Raw genomic sequence first — 6,296 nt, forward strand, 5'->3', positions numbered from 1 at the left:
TTCTGCCAAAACCTAGGTGATGCGTGGCTGGTGCAGAGTTGTCAGATTCCCTGGGGCCAAACATTCAGACATACCTTGTTTCTGCCCAGAAGGCAGTTGCTGTCTTCTCATGAATCAGACATAATGAAACCTTCTTCTCTTGGATGACTTGCAATTGATGAATGACTCTGCTCCCACCCTCTAAATAAATAAATAAAACCAAAAAAAGACGTCAGTGACATTCTCATCAGCTTCAAAGGTTATCCTCTCTTATCTCCCAAGTCTGACTGTAGCTTTATTATTTCAGAGTTGGCTGAGGCCAAAAACATCCTGTATATACTTCAATCTGAAGTTCTCATTGGCCCCTTTAGGACTCCAGCTCCTTGACACTTCAGTTCCACCAGGAGGGATTTCTTTTCTTTTCTTTCATGCTCTCCATTGCTCTATCCCTGGTGGAAACTCATCTAGTCCCAGGTTTCCTAACACCTTTCTTCTGAGTTATTGAAATGAGGCTGCTTGGCCAGCTGAAACTTCTTTGAAGTCTGGGAATACTTCAGATGTCAAGTCATGAAGTTTCCTATCTCTTTACTTTAGGCTGCTGCCTGTGTTTGTAAAAATCCATGAACTACTAACCATTAAAGCCCCATACACAGTGAACCCCTGGCATTAATTTTGTAATCCTATAGTAAATGGGGGAAAGAAAGCCACAGAAATTACTCTGTGGGAATACTGGAAGGATAATTGTTGTTGGGGGATGGGAAAATAAAGACCCATTAGCTGGCAAAAGATGTGTAAAAAGCTTTTAGTTTTGCTTTTATGTTATTGAGGTCAAACTAACAATACTCCCTCTGCACAGGTCATGGTTTGACAATAAAGGAGGTCTGGCTAGCACCACATCAGAAATACTGCAGCCACATGTTATAAAGTAGCCAACCACTAAGAACTCACACCACTGCTTCACATTTGTCCACAGTTTTCTGACAGATTTTTACTGGGCGTGCAGGCTTTACAACAGATACACCATTGCCTGTCTGCCTACAGCCAGAAGACATTTCATCCCACATACTCTGACGCTGACAGAAGCACTGGCACATGCCCTCACATCACTTGTGCTGCTGCTCAGTCTGGCAGGGATCTGGCAGCACACAGTTCTGACACTAAACATGGGGCAGCCGCCACTTCCCTTACTGGTTTGGGGCCTAATTATATAAAGCACAAAAATAGAGTGCACAACTGCTAAGTTCAATAAATGACAGTAAGGAGCGATCAGCAGGTCAGTGTGCAAAAGAAATACAGTTTTGCACTAATGAGAACAAAGCAATTGTGAGACAGCTGATTTCCAAGGCAAGCAGCCAGAGCTGTTGTCTGGGGCTCCAGGCTCATGGCTACCCTTTCAAAGATGAATTTTGGCTACATTGAAGGGTCAGGAAAAGGAGGAAGAGGGGAAGGGTCCAAGTTGTGACTCCTTCCCATGGTTCCCATAAGCAGCCAAGTTGCTCCTGCTGGGTAGCTGACATCCAACACAGCATCAGTACAGAAACTACTATGATTCAATCCAGCTCCATGTGGAAACCACAGTCCTCTAATACAGCTGATCATTTTCACATGCAAAAAGAATGGGAGTGTCATGATATCTTAGAGGCTTTGAATCACTGATGCCAGAGAGGAGGAGCCCAAATACAGCACTTCATTTTGCTCATGTACTTGCTCAGCTTCTGCACACACACCTCTGCATATTGAGCTGGGCTTAGAGATTCACAGCTTTCCTGAGCAGATCTGTGAAAGGATGCAAATTGCTCCATAATTACTCAGATGCCTTATAGAGGCCTGTGCACTCAATGTCCAATTTATAACCAATCAGCCCGGTACAACAAGCACCTCCATGTACAATAACAGCTGATTCTGTCTGGCTCTCAATTCTTAGAAGTTACAGCCCCGCAGGATGTAACAAGACAGTTTTATAAAGCTGTGCAAGTAAAAAGAATCATCAAGGTCACCATTTTCAAAAGCATCTAGAGCTGAAATGAAAGGCTAAGCAGATGGTGTGTGGCACAGAGTCAAACCTCTCTTAGCTGTGGTCCTTTTTTTCCCAGCTCCTCTGAAAAAAGTGTGTGCAAAATTGTGTACATAAAATCAGCTCTGATTTTCAATATTTTGCCTTAAGATCATTAAACCAATATCTATTACAGTGTCACGTTTTCAGAAACTATCTGATGAGCATATAATTCTTTGTTTTACCTTTGAACTGAAAGGAACTTATAAGTAAGTAGATTTTTGTATGGCAGAGAGTTCTAGAATTCTAGATTCTGTATTTCTTATTTCTTTTTTAAATACACCGATTTAAAGAGCAGAACTATAAAAAGAACACAAAGTATCTTCTTCACACTGGTTATATTAGGATCAGTATTCTTGAGTACTGTTTCCTCTTTCATCACTTACTTACTCTTTGTCCACTCTGTGGTTTTCGTTGTCGGTTTTATTCATACTGGAAATTAAAGGAATTGCATAACTAGCAGTTAATTAACTACAGGATAATAAATCCACTACATTAACAAGGTGGGTTGGCTCCAGCCATCAGCCAAACAGCAGCCACTCCCTCACTCCCCTCTTCTGCCAGGTAGGAATGAAATACAAGGAAAGGGAGAAGACTCACGAATGAAGGCACAGACAGTTTAACCGGTGGAGCAAAAGCTGCACGTGCAGGCAAAGCAGGACAAGGGATTCCCTGAGCAAGCAGGTGCCCAGCCCACTCCCCAGGAAGCAGGGCCTCAGCACACCTTGCCTTGGGAACACACATGCCATAAGGCCAGCTGTTCCTTCTGCCTCCCTCCTGGAACTGTTCTTGCTGAGCACCATCTCCTTGGGGCATCTCCTTGTCCAGCTGGGGTCAACTGGGCCGTCTGTGTCCCCTCCCAGCCACTTGCCCATCCTGATCCTGCTCACTTGGACGGCACAGGGAGGATGAAAAGCAGAGAAAGCCTTGGCACTGTGCAAGCACCGTTCACCAGTAGCTGAAGCATTGGTGTGTTATCAGGGCTGTTTTCAGCACAAATCAGAAACGCAGCACTTTCTGGGCTGCTCTGAAGAAAATGAGCTCCATCTCAGCCAGAAGCAGTGCAATGAGAAATGGAAACGAAAATGGAATTGGGATTTTTCATTCCTCAAGCTGCAAGGAGCAGTCATATTCTAGGAGAGCTGCACTAGCCCCCAGTTAAAAGTGAAGAATCTGGATAGTATTCTGGCATGCAGAAGTGGCATATTCTTTTGTACTCTCCCAAGAGACTAAGACAAGCATTTCTCCATTGCTAATATATTTAAAAGGTTGTTCTCTGCAGCAGATTTTCTTGATAACATTGTCTTTGCCATATGCCCTTTCTCCTAATTGATAGCTCAGCAGGAATTATTCCTCCTGCCTGACAAGATCTTCATGAAACTCCCTATTGAGGCCTCCATTGCCAATCCAAGTGAGGTACAGAAGATGCTACCTAGCTGTATAGAGAGCTGTATCTTTTCTACTCCTGACACAAACAGACTGAGACTTGTGCCCCAATAACATCCTGACATCTGTCAGCTGGGGGAATGTAAGACCCAGCTTTGATTTTTTTTTTATTTCAGATTCATGTAAATGGTTCTTCTGCTCTTTAATTACTTTGCTGATAATTACACAATTACTCTCATTTATAGTATCATTTAAAAATGAATTGACTTTAGCCTAGTCTAATTTGCAAAATAAATTAAGCAAATTATTACTTGATTTTAAATCAAGTAAATCTCCCCTCCATTCAGTTTGCCTGCATGGTGCCACAGCCCACTGTGATGCTGCTGGACCTTGCTGGTGTTCATGTGACAGATAAAATTGTTGCAGCCTCACTATAATGCAGCAGGGGGAAGATTAGGGGCTGTCGCTGCCTCTAGTTGTGTGGCATTTTACTTTACCTGAACTTCTGTTTAAGCTGACCACTTTGATCTTTCTCATTATGAAGATTTATACCGTCATCTAGTGGAACTCCCCTTAAACTACAACCCTTTAATGCTTCTACTCTGCACTTTATATGCAGCCTGAGATGGGAAGAGAAGGCAATGAGGTTCTTGTATTCTAAATATAGGAGGATTTTTGACATCTCCCACAGTAGGAAAATTTGCCATAACCACTGTAATTAAAATCTTGCTCAGTATTTGCCTAATGTCACATTAAATACATATAATGCTGCTGCTCCCCCATCCCACCCATCCCTCAGTGTTATACTTTAGAATCTAGAGTCATAACTACAGCAGCACCCACAGCTAAGCTTGTTGTACAGAGAAGAAAAAATCCTAGTTAAAAAAGCATATTATAAACCAAGAGAATAAACATGCAGCCTATGCTCTCCACATCGGATGATAAACCACGCCTGAATAAAAAAAGTATTTTGTCCTAATTTCTCATCACATTTGAATAGATAGCACTTTCTCTTCTCTTGTTGCAATCACTCTTTTGTAGCAATATGCGTATGCCTTTATCAGGCATAGAAATGAGTTACCATTCTCACAGTTAATTCTCTCAGCTCTGAAAAACAGCATCAAAGGTATTTCCTTGTTTAATTCAGGAGTTCCCCCAGCCATCTTCCAAATTAATTTGTCCTTCCTAATCAAGAAAAAAATGGGGACTCACCTGTAGTCCGATATTTCTTCAGGGCATCTAGAGGAGCTTCACGATCAGCAGAAGAAGCACACTAATTCCATGGCATAGAGCTGATTAGGAGACTAAATCAGAGGTAGTGTGGCTTTACATGAGCGCATCCGTCAGAAGGAACATTTCCTGTCCAGGGCTCATGCCTCACACAGTTGCTCCTGGCTGTGTATCTGCCCCTACAGCTGTTGATGGAATGCAGTGGACACCTCTCCCCAAACCTGTGCAAGCTGAGGAGGAAGCCATGTGCTACCCCCAAGCTCATGAAGCGTACATGATGAGGTGCACACAGCCTGCTCCCCACAGTATTGTTCATTTCTGATTTAGCTGTGGCTGCTGGACCACAAGGAGCCAAGGAGTAATTGCAATGAAAATCCCCATGCCAGTGGCCCATGAGGTCAGGCCCAAAATCATGCCACAATCTGTACCAGATGCCCTCTTCCTGTTTCCATTTTGTGATGCTACCCAGTGAGCAGCTACACCAGTGCTAGCACCACTACCCCTGGTAGAGCTGGAGCAGCACCTTCTATTTCCTTTTGATACATACAGTTATTTTGCCACAAAATGTTCTGTCTCCTTTCTACTGTTGCAGCAGTAGCCAGTTCATGCTGCTGAGAGCCTTTCTGGGAAAAAGTGCTGACCATGCATCCATGTTGTGGATTAGTTTGCTTTTTAACACTAACATAATTTTCTGTGACCAAATGTGTGATGCCTCCCTCTCCCTAAAGGCACGATTATACCCCTTCAAGCCTAGGCATACGAATTTCACAACAGTCAAAAGACAACGTAGAGGAGAAGAGTAATCCAGTGTAACAGCACTTGTTTAATAATGGAGTGTACTAGAGAGCTACAGTACAGCTGTTTCATCTAATCTGAAGCATGTGCAGTTCATATTAATAGTTAATTTAATCGGCTTTTAAATCACAGTAAGGTGAACAACAACAAAAAGGCGTGACCTGTCTTTCCTGGAGAAGCCGAGTCACGTTTCTCTCCAACTTCTCCATGTGACAGAGCAGTGCTACAATTAAAGCACAATAAAGTGCTTGTTATTCAAGTCAGGCATTAGTTCTAGTAATGGGGTGCTTGGTGGCGAGATGGATTTCCTTGTTAGGAGCTAAGCAGAGGATTAGCTGAATTCTCCATGGAGAAATCTTGATTTGTTCAAGGTCTTTCATGTTTTCTACAGAGAAGGGATTATGTCTGCTTAAAGAGGGGGCTTGCTTAAAAAGCTACAAAGTATAAGAAAAGGATTTAGGGCAGTCGGGCCTGTGGTTAAGTAGCTGAGGGGTAGAGAGAGTTTTAAAGCAGTGGATTATTTAAAGCCATAAAGTTCAAAAAATAATTGGTTTAGCACTACTGGGTCAATGCAGAGTAACATGCTGGAAAGGCAGTTAAGCATAAGCTAATATCGTTTTACTTTGGCTAATTATTGCAAGGATTCAGAGTAGAGGGTGAAAGAAGAAATGTTCTAGCTCTTTTCTTTGGGGTCCAACCATGCAGCAGTTCTGCACTCCTTTGCTTTGCTGTAAATATATGTTATGACATGCATTACCCACCCAACACAAGAATTGCAGAGGGCTCTTTTTGCAGCTCTAACACTCTTCTCTTAATGAGGCCATGAAGCATTAAAAGCCTTTTAGAAGAGCTG

General features: G+C 42.7%; 1 long non-coding RNA gene across 3 annotated transcripts in view; it reads right to left on the minus strand.

The window, feature by feature from the left end:
• LOC109145180 overlaps positions 1-4,853 on the minus strand; it is a 114,924-nt gene extending 110,071 nt beyond the window's left edge. The window contains exons 1-2 of one of the 3 annotated variants that reach the window (XR_002046454.2): positions 4,631-4,853; positions 75-180 (exon numbers count right to left, since the gene is read on the minus strand). This is a non-coding gene — a long non-coding RNA (uncharacterized LOC109145180). The remainder of the gene's footprint in view (positions 1-74; positions 181-4,630) is intronic. The other 2 variants (XR_002046453.1, XR_002046455.1) reach the window with 2 other exon arrangements.
• Positions 4,854-6,296: the final 1,443 nt, after the last annotated feature.

The sequence above is a fragment of the Corvus cornix genome, chromosome Z (assembly GCF_000738735.6).
Source record: "Corvus cornix cornix isolate S_Up_H32 chromosome Z, ASM73873v5, whole genome shotgun sequence".
Classification (NCBI taxonomy): Eukaryota; Metazoa; Chordata; class Aves; order Passeriformes; family Corvidae; genus Corvus; species Corvus cornix.